The sequence below is a fragment of the Macaca mulatta genome, chromosome 14 (genome assembly GCF_049350105.2).
Source record: "Macaca mulatta isolate MMU2019108-1 chromosome 14, T2T-MMU8v2.0, whole genome shotgun sequence".
Lineage (NCBI taxonomy): Eukaryota > Metazoa > Chordata > Mammalia > Primates > Cercopithecidae > Macaca > Macaca mulatta.
In genome coordinates this window covers 71,813,216-71,826,900 of record NC_133419.1, presented here as the reverse complement: position 1 = coordinate 71,826,900, position 13,685 = coordinate 71,813,216, and the positions used below count along the sequence as shown (strand labels likewise).

The window sequence follows — 13,685 nt, the reverse complement described above, 5'->3', positions numbered from 1 at the left end:
ATCCAAGAAATTTTTTTTTTTTTTTTTTTTTTTTGAGACGGAGTCTTGTTCTTTTGCCCAGGCTGGAGTGCAGTGGTGTGATCTTGGCTCACTGCAATCTCTGCTTCCTGGGTTCCAACGATTCTCCTGCCTCAGGCTCCTGAGTAGCTGGGATTACAGGTGCGCGCCACCACGACTGGCTAATTTTTTTACTTTTAGTAGAAGCGGGGTTACATCGTGTTGGCCAAGCTGGTCTTGAACTCCTGACCTTGTGATCCACCCGCCTCGGGGTCCCAAAGTGCTGGGATTATAGGCGTGAGCCACCATGCCCGGCCAGTCCAAGAAATCTTGTTTGTTCTCCTACAGTGGGAAGTAATCCTTTCTCATGTTCGAGAGTACTTGGCATGAACCTTATGTTTGTCATGTTGCTCTGTTCTGTATTGTAATTGGGTCCATGCTTACCTATCCTACCAGATTGTGGGTTCCTTTAGGGGTCACGAACTAGGTTTTATTCATTGCTGTTTCTCATAACATTGTGTTTGGTTCAGGGCCTTTCTCATAAGGGTGCTGAGTTGAGGTTTTTTAAATTTTGAATTTGAAAACAAAGATACTATCTTATTATTTTATGCCCTTTAAATTGTTTCTCTAGTGCAAAGGAGGAGTACAGAGTGAGCTGGTCATTGGTACTGGGAACAGAGTGCTTTGGACTTGTGAGTTCCCTGTCAGGATAAAAGCTGAAGTCAGTGTTGGGTTGTTTTTCTGGAGTTGCTAGAGTCTGGCCTCTAGACATGTTAGTATATGACCTATATGTCTGATCTCCTCTGTGACCCTCTTCCCTACCCTTCTGTCCTATGTTATGAATCATGTGCAGAATCTGGATGGAGGTAAGATTACTGTACTTAAAATGATAGGAAAGACTTTGAGAATAACACATACTATAGGGTCACAAGTGAAGAAGAAAAGGAAAACACTGAGAATGCCGAAAGGTTATGTAGTAGAGCAGAAGTATGTACTTTTAGAGCAAGAAAGATGATGGTTTCAGGTATACTTTTGCCAATTATTAGTTGTTTGGCTTTGGAAAAGTTTTTTCTCTCTCTCTTTTTCTTTTCTTTTCATTTCTCTTTTCTTTTCTTTTTTTGAAATAGAGTCTTGCTCTGTCATCCAGCCTGGAGTGCAGTGGCATGCTCACAGCTTACTGCAGCCTCAAACTCCTGGGTTCAAGCAATCTTCCCATTACAGCCTCCTGAGTAGCTGGGACTACAGGTGCACGCCACCATGCCCAGATAATTTTTGTATTTTTTGTAGAGACGGAGGTGTCACCATGTTACCCAGGCTGGTCTCAAACTCCTGGGCTCAAGCAATCTCTGCCCACCTCAGCCTTCCAAAGTACTGGGATTGTAAACATGAGCCACTGCACCCAGCCTGGAAAATTTTCTTAAACTCTGTGAACTTTCATTTCCTTACCCTCAAATTAGTCAGTAATTCCTACCTTGAAAGATTATGGCAAAGATGAAATGAAATCAGGTATATCAAGTACCCAGCCTGTGGTCTAGTTTATAGTAGCAGTATTTCTACTTCTTTTACTCCTACTACCATTGCTATGATGTGCTAGGCTTGTGCTGTGTACTCTTGCATACACTCTTTCATATAATCCTTACAAGAAATCTCTGAGATAGACATTAATTTTTTCCCATATAACCAATAAGGAAAGAGACTGAGTTAGCTCATAGTTAACCATTTTTGAGGTTATTGTAACTCAGATGTACCTCAGGTTGATGATAATATTCTAAAATTAGATTGTGGTGATAGTTGTATACTTCTGTGAATATACTAAAAACTATTGGGTTTTATACTACAATTCATATGTGAATTTGATCTCAATAAAGATGTTTTTTAAAGTGTCACTGCATTGTTTGGAGTGGTGGTCACCTTTCACTTGCCTATCTGTAGCTCAGCCTGTAACCATCCTTAGGGCCCTGTGGAAAGCACTTTGATCAAGCCTGTAATCCCAGCACTTTGGGAGGCCGAGACGGGTGGATCACGAGGTCAGGAGATCGAGACCATCCTGGCTAACACGGTGAAATCCCGTCTCTACTAAAAAATACAAAAAACTAGCCGGGTGGGTTGGCGGGCGCCTGTAGTCCCAGCTACTCGGGACGCTGAGGCAGGAGAATGGCGTAAACCCGGGAGGCGGAGCTTGCAGTGAGTTGAGATCCGGCCACTGCACTCCAGCCCGGGCGACAGAGCGAGACTCCGTCTCAAAAAAAAAAAAAAGAAAGCACTTTGAAAGTCATGTTGATTTTTCTATTTACATTTCTTTTTTATGAGACAGAGTCTCGCTGTGTCACACAGGCTGGAGTGCAGTGGTGCGGTCTCTGCTCACTGCAACCTCCACCTTCTAGGGTCAAGTGATTCTCATGCCTCAGCCTCCAGGGTAGCCGGGACTACAGGCATGCGCCACCATGGCCGGCTAATGTTTTTGTGTTTTTAGTAGAGAAGGGGTTTTGTTATGTTGGCCAGGCTGGTCTCGAACTCCTGGCCTCCAGTAATTGGCCTGCCTTGGCCTCCCAAAGTGTTGGGATTACAAGTGTGAGCCACTGTGCCCAGCCTCTATCTCCATTTCCCTTACCTCCAACTTTGATAGAGATACAGTGGTGCTTTGAAGTCTGAAGTACCATGGTTGCTGGAAGCAGATCCCTGATTAGCTAACTGACAGCCAGGTTGCCTCAGTTCCTGGGCAGGTATAGATGACTTTTGAAAACGTCAGACTGAAGAGTCCTGGAGCATTCTTTTTTGGATAATTTCTCCCTCTCTCCCTCTTTTTATTCCTTCCTTTTTCTTTTTTGTAGTTAGTACTGCTTCTGGGGAAGTTAAGATGTCAAAGAATCTGTGGGGCAACTCTGGTGGCAATTCCCTCTTACCTATATATCAGGGGCCTGAATCAATTTCTTGACCCCTACTATGTGGCATTACATGTGAGGAGTTGTCAAAGACAGCTAACCAAGTGACTGTAGTTTTATTTTTCCTTGATTCACCTTGTGCTCAGGGCCTCTCTCTGATTCCCATGGCTGCTATATCACTCCAAGAGGCCATACTGGCACCTGGGAAGCAGTGCTTTCCTTTTGGTCCCTGGACCCAATTTTGAACATAACTTTTCTTTGCTTTCCCTGCACACAGCTTTGACAGCCTGGAGCTACTGCTACTGCTGCTTTTTCTTTTCCTCCTCCTGCTCCTCTTTCTCCTTTCTTTCTTTTTCTTTCTTTTTTTTTTTTAAGACAGTTTCCTCTTGTAGCCCAGGCTGGAGTACAGTGGCGCAGTCTCGGCTCACTGCAACCTCCGCCTCCTGGATTCAAGCGATTCTCCTGTCTCAGCCTCCTGAGTAGCTGGGATTACAGGCATATGCCACCATGCCTAGCTAATTTTTGTATTTTTAGTAGATACGGGGTTTCGCATGTTGGTCAGGCTGGTCTCAAACTCCTGACCTCAACTGATCCGCCCGCCTTGGCCTCCCAAAGTGCTGGCACTGCAGACATGAGCAACCGCGTCCAGCCTTTCTCCTTTCTTAAAAAAATTTACTATATGCAGATTAACTTCAGCATTGGTTTCCAATATATACATTTTGTTGCTATAGTAATTCTTCTTTGACTTAAGTTTGGAGGCACCTCTCTACTTTTTTTCTTTCTAGTTCTCTGCCTGTATCCTGGTACAGTCATCATCTTGTCTCCTACTTCATGGAACATTCTGACCCCCTGTTCTTAATTCAGGCAAAGCACAGATTGAAGTCGGCTCAGGGCCTTTGCACAGAACAGAGACAGCTGACACCATGAATGACATCATTTTTCAGGTGAAACCTGCTCCTTAGGCTAAAGAAATGTCCTGTTCCCATTCTACCTTGTAAGTACTTATAGGGTGGCTGTAGCATTCACCTACCAGGAGTGGATCATCAGTTTATAGGCTACAACTTCCACTGAGTTCAAGTTCTTTGGCCTAGCTCATACATTCAGTCCTAACTTTTGGAGTTTCTTAGAATAACTTTAGAATAAACTGTTTGGACTTTGACTTTTTAAAAGTCTAAGCATGAGCTTTGGAGTCCAACCTGGGTTCAAATCCAAACCTTGCAATGTACTAAGTGTATGGCTAAGTGATTTGGAGACTCACTTTGCTCATGTGTAAAGTAGAGATGAAAATAGGATACTCTTTGCCATTAACAAGCCCTAGGCTAGTGAGAGAGACAAATATATAAACAGGCAGTGACAATAGCACATTTTAAGGGCTGTAATGGTAGTATGCACAGGACCTGTGGGAGATGAATCAGGGTGCAGTGATCTTATATGTACTGGTATAGCAGAAACTACATTGTCAGCCAGCACGCAGGCAAAGGTACCAGTTTCCAGACAAGCTGAGCTACATATCAGTGAGAGTAGGCATAGTTTGCAATCTGTCCCAGTACCTTAGCCAGACACAAGATGAGGCAGCAGCTCCCCCAGATGGTTCCCCTCATGTTTCCAGGAAAACCTGATGGTGGCTTGCTTTGACAGATAGGGAAATTCTTTCTCACTAAGCAGACTGTTGTTTTCCTTCCCCCTCTCTTTGTTGTTGAGTCTGCTTTGTCTATTCTGGATGATAATCCTGTCGATGACAGGGATGAGATATATTTGTAAGACTTGTTTGTGTATATGTCTATATATGTGTATATGTCTGTATGTGCCTTTGTGTGCGGTTTTTTTTGTATGTGTGTGTACATCATTTTGTGCTTGTGTGGGTATATGTCTTTCTGCATTTAGATGTGTCTGTGTATGACAAGAAGTGGAAGGAGAAGAGGAACACTGAGCCAAGGAAGTAGGGGCTGAAAGAAAGCCCATAAATGAGGTTGAGGATCAAGGAGGTTAGGGACAAAGGGTTTGGCCTGAGGTATAGGACACAGGACCTGGAAGAAAAAGCAGAGCCAGAAATGTAATTAGCAGCCCAAAGATGCTGTTAGTCTAGACAGAATCTGGGTCCCACAAAGTGGTAGGCAGAATGCAGGTATCGTCTAGCAGCCAGGAGTAGTCAAGCTAGCAGAGAGAGAAAAGCCATGTTTCAGGTATTAAAAACTTCTGACTCTTCCTGTCCAAGGAGGAATTGGCAGCTGGCTCCCAAGTCCCTGCTTCCCTTCAGACCTAACTGGTGTTTGTGTTTGTTTGACTATATATGTATTTTTTCAAGTCCTTCTGTGCATGTCTGTGTCTGCATATGCCTCACATTCAGTGTACTTGTACTTCATAGCATTAAGAAGAATTGTCTGATTCACTTAAGTCCAGTGAGTTTCCTTTCATTCATTCTTGTATTCTTCTCCTCACTTATAAATACCTCCTTTGAAATCTTTCTTTTTTTACTTTTTTTTTTTTTTTTTTTTTTTTTTGAGACGGAGTCTCGCTCTGTTGCCCAGGCTGGAGTGCAGTGGCGCGATCTCGGCTCACTGCAAGCTCCACCTCCTGGGTTCACGCCATTCTCCTGCCTCAGCCTCCCGAGTAGCTGGGACTACAGGCACCCACAACCGCGCCCGGCTAATTTTTTTTGTATTTTTAGTAGAGACGGGGTTTCACCGTGGTCTCGATCTCCTGACCTTGTGATCCGCCCGCCTCGGCCTCCCAAAGTGCTGGGATTACAGGCGTGAGCCACCGCGCCCGGCGAAATCTTTCTTTTTGATGTGCTGCTTGCCTTCTTTCTCTCTTTTTTCTTCAAACATATTTAGTGTGTGGTTTGTGCTGGATGCTGGATATGCTTTGCATACCCATTTAAAGACTATTAAGATGAATTTCCTACCTACAAAGATCTCACTTCACTTACTGAGACAGAAAAACATACATATTCTATTCCCATAGAGATTGTAACAAGAGATGAGCCCTGCATGCTCTGGAAGTACAGAAAAGAGTTAACCCATCTGAGGAGACAGAAAACACTTCCCAGAAAAGGTATTGCCTGAGATGAATTTTTGGAAGTGAATAGGGGTTTACATGGGGAGGGGGCTGAGCATGATACATCATGTGGAGTAACAAGTATGATGTCCTTGGGAATCTGTGGTTCAGTGGTTCTTTTAACTTGAGCAAATGTAATAGTGGGGCAGAGAGGGAGAGGTTGGGAATAAGATTAGAAAGGCAGGCTCTAGCCAGATTTGTGTGCCATACTGAGGAACTTGGATTTCATCCTAAAGTTGAAAAGCTAGAAGTAAACAGAGCTGGTCCTAATTCTGACTGAAGGTATGTCAGGAGCAGGTTTTGCAGAGGAGGTGAAGTTGGAACTTGGTTTTTAAAGATGAGCAGGAGTTTACTAGATGAAGAAAGGAAGAAGAACATTCCAGGAGAGGGGAACTTAACGAGTAAAGGCAGGAGACAAAAAATATGGCAACTCTGGGAGACATCAAGTAGGGAGGTATTTAGAGAATAGTTACTTCATCTATAAGATAGGGACACCAGTAACATATACCTTCAATGGCTGATGTGAGGCTTGAAAAAGATCCTTTTTTTGTAAACCATAGAGCTGTGTGCAAATTTCTATAGTTGTTGTGTTATCCAGTTTCTTGTAATTTTTTGTCAGTACCCAACATGCATCAGGCCTTCTCAGGTATAGATCCACATAGGCATATACCTCAGCACTTTGGCACTGGCTGGATGAGAGCCATGCCCTCTTTTATCTAGCCACTTGGTGTCTTGAGGAGGCAGAGGTAAGATTAGAAGTCTCTGGGAAGTCACTGGTAAGATCAGAACTTGCTGGGTCCCTTGACAAGGGGGATCATACTATTTATTCTTGTTTATCCTCAGACACTAGGTTTCTCCTCAGATAAACTGGTATAAATAGTATGAGCCCCCTTGTCAAGGGGACCTAGGTTCAGAATAGTCAAACACATATGAAGCATCTTCTACATATAGGCACTATGGGGGACTGTGCCTTAAATTATCTCCTTTTCTCCACATTGTAACTATGAGGTAGTTTGCATTTTACAGGTTCTAGGTGACATAGTGGTCAGTGTCAGAAATGTGATTCAAGACATTATCTGTGAAATTCTTTTTCCTATATGACACTTCATAAGCTTTGTGATTTCTCTGGATGTTGACCAAGCTGTGTGATCAGTTGAGAGTGCAAAACTTTGTGCGGTCTCAGGCAGTATGGGGCTGGAGAGAAAGTTGCTGGGCTCTGTCTTTGGGATTGAGTGATAACACTTTCCTCCACATAGAACAGTGGTTCTTTCCTTCAAGGACAGACTCTCTTCTATATATCTGTCTCACCCAGATGCTTTCAATATGGCTGATTAATCTGTGTGTCCTTGGATCTCAACACAAGACCTGTCACATAGTAACTATTCAGTAAATAATTGGTTAGGCAAATGAAAGAACAAATGCTGCTTAACAAAGTCTTCTGGAACTCCTAATGCCTGCACTATTCTTCTGCCTTCTCTTGTGTAGTACAGTACTCTAATAGGATATTTTGTCCTTAAGGACACACACACACACACACACACACACACACACACACACACACAGTGTGTATATATATTTTGTATTGCTCATTGACGCATAAGCCTAAATCCTCCCTCTTAGAGTTGATTAGATGCCAGAAGCTTCTTGGGAGAGGCATGAGTTCGTTTTGTTCTTATATTCTTTGTCCTTAAGCTTCTTCCCATACTACTGCCCAAAGGTGAGTGTCATTTATAAGAAACACATGGTGAGCTCTAACTCTTTTTGCCAAGTCAATTGAAGTGGGTGTTCTATTTTGGAAATGGAGTCCTAGAGGTTTTCCTGCTGTTGAGTGTTTGGCTGGGTTTGTGATCCTCTCAGGGTGTTGGAAAGCCGTGTATAGGAATGGTAGCATGAGGGAAAACTGAGCGTGGAATTGAAGTTGCCTTTTGTTCGTGGGGATTGTCAGGGAGAGAGATTTCCCTAGCACCTGAAGCCAGAGCAGAGGGTGGATTTATTATATCTAGTCCAGGGATCAGCAAACTGTTTTTTCGTATAGCCTGCAAACTAAAAATGATTTTTAAATTTTTTTCTTTCATAATTGAGATTTTATTGGTTGAGGATCAGTACAGACATTTCAATTTGTACACAATTATTAATATACATACCGAAAATCTAAAAAGCCATGTATTGTAATTCTTTTTTTAAAGTTATTCCAGTGACTTTCCAGCTTAGAATTTGGAAGCAAATTGTCCTTAAGAGGCTATCAAGTACCGGCATCCTCACATGTTGATAAGCTGTTACATACGTCCTACCAATTCACAACTGAACAGCATGTACACTACATATTCAGATTTTTAATCTTTCACAGCACAGTAACCAAGTTATTAGGAAAACAGGACTACCGCAAGCAAAGATGTTACAGAGTGCACACAGTTCTGACAGGGAGAGCCATGATCAAGGAGTGGTTTTCTTTAGGAAACAAGTCTACCAAAAAACAACATAGAAGTAATTTAAAATGTTCAAGACATTAAATGCAGGACTGACTCCATATTGTCATTTAATATGCATTGTATTATAGGATATAAAAACTAACCCCCCATCTATCGAGTGTTAAGCTGACACCAAAGATAGTTAAAGCCTCCCTTAATTCAATATCCCACACTATTTTCTGGTTGTACCAAAAAATAAACAACCAGTGAATGATTGCACCTCTTAAAGCATTTACACTTAAAAATTGGGATGAGGTGGGATTCCCTCCTTCTAAAAAATGTTTCTAGAACTACTAAAAAACTTGTATTTACAAAATAGTTGATAAAAATATTCCTCTGGATTGTACAAGAAGGGAGACAGGGACCACTGATAACACATGATGTGTGGTATTAATCAGACTTGGTTTCTTTCTCTCCTGCTTCATCAGAGGCTGGACTCTCCTCAGTTTTCTTTTCCCTGTTTTCTGCAGGCAAATGTTCTTTAGTTTCTTGGTTAGCCACTTTGGCCTGTTTTCTCTTTGCTCCCGTTTTCCCTTTTGTTTGCACTTTTTTGTCTGAAGATTTATCCTTTGCTGCTACCTTTTTCTGCTTCGCTTTCACTTTTGCAGGAGCAGGTTTAGCAGACAACCGCGCCTATCTTCTCTCGGGCTCTTCCTTGGCGGCCCCTTTGGCGGAGCTGACCTTCCTCTTAGTCATCCTGGCGGCGTGGAGGGCGCCTGCGGGATGTCTGCGAGCCGTGGCGCAGGGAGAGGCTCGGCGAAGCTGGGCTGCCTTGGCGAAGCTGGGCTGCCTGGTCACTGCCGCTCCTCCCGCCGCCCGGCTGCTGAGACCCACAGCAAGGGTGATGGGAGAACCCTGATTTTTACATTTTAAAATAGTTTAGGGGGAAAACTAAAGAAGAATTTCAAGATGTGAAATTTATATGAAATTGAAATTTCAGAGTCCGTAAAGTTTTATTGGCATACAGCTACTCTCATTTGTTTACATATTGTCTGTTGCTGCTTTTACGCAAGAACAGCAGAGTTGAGTAGTTGCGACCACCAAGCATAAAATATTTACTGTCTGGCCCTTTACAGAAAAAGTTTATCTGGCCTAGTGTAACCTATCAATTAAAAAAAAAAAAAAAAAAACAGCTTCTTGGAGGAAGAATTCACATACTGTGCAGTTCTCCCATATAGTATACAATTCAGTGGGTTTTAGTATATTCACAGATATGTGCAACTATCACCTCAGTCAATTTAAAAACATTTTTGTCACCTCAAAAATAAACCACATACACATTAGCTATTGTTCTCTCCCCTCATTTCCCCCAGCCCTAAGCAACCACGCTTGTACTTTCTCTTTCTGTAATTTGCCTATTATGGACATTTCATGTAAATACAGTCATATAATATGTGGTCCATTGTAACTGGCTTTTTTCACTTAGCGTGTTTTCAAGGTGCATTCATGTTGTATCAGTACTGCCTGTACATGTTCATGTATATATATCTGTATTTTATTTCTTTTCATGGCCAAATAATATTCTATTGCATGGACATACCAGTTTTGTTTAGCCATTCATCAATTTATAGACATCTGGTTTGTTTCACCTTTTGGCTATTATGAATACTGCTGCTATAGACATGTGTAAGTTTTTGTGTGGACATGTGTTTTATGTTTTGTTTGGATGTATACTTTTATTTCTCTTGGTACATACATATGAATAGAATTGCTGGGTCATATGGTAACTGTGTTTACCTGTTTTAGGAACTGCCGGAGTATTTTCCATATAAAAATGGTTCAAGTGGCTAAACCATTTTTACCTTCCTGCCAGCAGTGTGTGAGGGATCTGATCTCTCCACATGCTCATCAACACTTGTTATTGTCTGACTTTTTGATTATAGTCATCCTAGTTGGTATAAAGTAATATCTCATTATGATTTTGATTTACATTTCTCTGATGACTAACGGTATTGAACATCTTTTCATGTGCTTAATGGTTATTTGTATATCTTCTTTAGAGAAATATTTTCTCAGATCCTTTGCTCATTTATTTTTTTATTATTATTTTTAAAAATTTCCATCTTAATTTTATATTCATGGGGTACATGTGCAGGTTTGTTACAAGGGTATATTGCGTGATACTGAGGTTTGGGCTTCTATTGATTTTCTTATGCAGATAGTGACCGTAGCATCCAATGGGAATTTTTTCAGTCCTTCTCCCTATCCCCACTCCTTTTGGAGACCCCAGTATCTATTGTTCACATCTTTGTGTTTATGTGTACCCAAGATTTAGCTCCCACTTGTAAGTGAGAACATACAATATCTGGTTTTCTGTGTCTGCACTAATTCACTTAAGATAATGGCATCCGGCTGCATTCATGTTGCTGCAAAGGATTTTCATTGCTTTTCATGGTCAATATGTACCACATTTTCTTTCTTGTTTTTTTTTTTTTTTTTTTTTTGAGTCAGAGTCTTGCTCTGTAACCCAGGCTGGAGTGCAGTGGCATGATTCTGGCTCATTGCAGCCTCAGTCTCCTGGGTTCAAGTGATCCTCCCACCTCAGCTTCTGAGTAGCTGGAGCTACGGGCATGCACCACTGCCTGGCTAATTTCTTTGTACTGTTTTGTGGATACAGGGTTTTGCCATGTTGCCCAGGCTGGTCTTGAACTCCTGGGCTCAAGCTCTCCTCCCACCTTGGCCTCCCAAAGTGCCTGGCCTGTACCACATTAATTAATGGCATCTAGGTTGATTTCATGTCTTTACTATTGTGAATAGTGCTGCAGTGAACATATAAGTGCACATATCTTTTTAGTAGAATAATTTATTTTCCTTTGGGTATGTATACAGTAATGGAATTGCTGGATCGAATGGTAGTTCTATTTTTAGTACTCTTAGAAATCTCCAGACTGCTTTCCACAGTGGCTGGACTATTTACATTTCCATCAACTGTATATAAGTGTTCTCTTTTCTCTGCAGCCTTACCAACATCTTTTTTTTTTTTTTTTTTTTTTTTTAGTTTTCAATAATAACTTTGCGTCCTGGTACGGTGGCTCACACCTGTAATCCCAGTGCTTTGGGTGGCAGGCGGATTGCTTGAAGCCAGGAGTTTGAGACCAGCTGGGCCAACGTGGCAAAACTTGGTCTCTACAAAAAAATACAAAAATTAGCTAGGCATGGTGGTGTGTGCCTATAATCCCAGCTACTCAGGAGGCTGAGACATGAGAATGGCTTGAACCCAGGATGCGGGGGTTGCAGTGAGCTGAGATTGGGCCACTGCACTTTAGCCTGCGTGACAGAGTGAGACTCTGTCTCAAAAATTTTTTTTAAATAAAATTAAAAACCTTTGCTCATTTTTAAATTGGGTTGTCTTTTTGGTATTGAGTTGTTAAAGTTCTTTATATATTTTAGATACAAATCCCTTATGAGATATGTGATTTGAAAATATTTTCTCCCATTCTGTGGGTTGCTTTTTTACTTTCTTGATCATGTCCTTTGAAGCACAGAAGTTTTTAATTTTGATGAAGTCCAGTTTATTTATTTTTTTTGCTGTTGTTGCTGCTCATGCTTTTGAGGTCATGTCTAAGAAACCATTGTCAAATCCAAGGTTGTGATGACTTACCCCTGTGTTTTCTTCTAAGAGTTTTAAAGGCATCTGAAGCTTAATGTGCACCAAGCTGGATTCTAAATATTATCTCATCCAAAACCTGCTGTATACACTGCCTTCCTCATCTCAGTTGAAGGCAAGTCCATTGTTTCAATTGCCTGGGCAAAAAATATTCTAAATAATTCATAATTTTGTCAACTCCACATCTATTGGTAAATCCTGTGGGTTCTCCCTTTAAAATATATCCAAAATAGAATCATTTCTCACTATCATTCCACTGCAGGCACCAAGGCTCAGTAGTCTCCGAGCAGATAGCCTTATCTACATTTACTCTCAGTGTAGCAGCTAGAGAGCTTTTTCGAAAAACAAAACAAAACAAAACAAAAAAACGTAAACCAGATCATTTTGCTCTGCTCAAAACTTGTGATAACTTCATTTTTTGTTTGATGTGAAAGCCACAGTCTCCACAAAAGTTAGCAAGGCCCTCTGTGATCTGGTCCCCACTTATTCTGATCTCCTCTCTGACTTATATTCCCCTTGTGACTCACTGTAGCCACACTCTTTGGTGTTCCTTCATACTCTTTTGTATCCCTGCTTTAGGGCCTTGGTTCTAGCTCTTGCCCCTGCCTGGACTATCGTTTCCTTAGATATTTAGTTTATGCCCTCATATTTCCATATGAAATATACTTTGTGGCTGGGCATGATGGTTCACGCCTGTAATCCCAGCACTTTGGGAGGCCGAGGCAGGCAGATCACTTGAGGTCAGGAGTTTGAGACCAGCCTGGCCAACATGGTAAAACCCTGTCTTTACTAAAAATACAAAATTAGCCGGGCGTGGTGGCATATGCCTATAGTCCCAGCTACTCGAGAGGCTGAGGCAGGAGAAATGCTTGAACCAAGGAGGTGGAGGTTGTGGTAAGCAGAGATTGTGCCATTGAACTCCAGCCTGGGCGATGGAGGGACACTCTGTCTCAAAAAAACAAAACAAAACTCCCCCAAAATATTCTTTGTCATTTGTCATACTTCATCTTATCAAAGAGACCTTTCTCAGACCACCCTATTTAATAATGAAATCTGCACCTCTACGCCATTCCTGGCACCTAGATCTTCATTATGAATCACTTTTTAAAATAATTTTTAAGAACTTATCATCTGGATTTTATTATTTAATCACTTATTGTTTTATTGTTTATTGCCTGTAATATAAAGTTTATAAGGGAAAGGGATCTGCTTTTTTCACTGCTATATCTCCAGTACCAAAACAGTACCTGGCTCAGTGTTGGTACTTTTTTGTACAGATTCAAAGTACTATCTGGGGTCACTTACTAGCCTCAAGAGCTTCCTTTAGTATTTTTTTGTAAGGTGTGTCAGTTAGCAATGAATTTTCTCAGTGTTTTTTTATTCCGGAATTGTCTTTATTTTTTACCTTCATTTTTTCACGAGAGTTTTGCCGGACATCCCCCTCACTTCAGTGAGCCCTTTGACTATGTTATCCCTTTGTCTTCTGGCATCCATTATTTTGGTGAGAAGTTAACTGTTAATCTTACTGGGGTTCACATGTGTGTGATGAGTCATTTTTCTCTTGCTGCTTTCAAAGTTTTCTCACTGCTTTTGACTTTTAGCATTTTACTTAATGTGTCTATTTGTAGATCTCTTTGCATTTATCATATTTGGAGTTTATTAGATTTTCGTTAT

The 13,685-nt window shown here is 41.3% G+C and overlaps 1 protein-coding gene, 1 long non-coding RNA gene and 1 pseudogene across 15 annotated transcripts in view; 1 reads left to right on the top strand and 2 right to left on the bottom strand.

Annotated features, from left to right (window-relative positions):
- Positions 1-13,685, top strand: part of STIM1 (stromal interaction molecule 1) — a 219,746-nt gene that overhangs the window by 120,167 nt on the left and 85,894 nt on the right.
- LOC144334331 (uncharacterized) lies at positions 40-12,383 on the bottom strand. Its single transcript, XR_013404075.1, has 2 exons — positions 11,590-12,383; positions 40-1,174 (listed from the first exon to the last, which is right to left on the bottom strand). It is a non-coding gene; the product is annotated as an uncharacterized LOC144334331 (long non-coding RNA).
- Positions 8,795-9,100, bottom strand: LOC100428535 (non-histone chromosomal protein HMG-14 pseudogene; annotated as a pseudogene).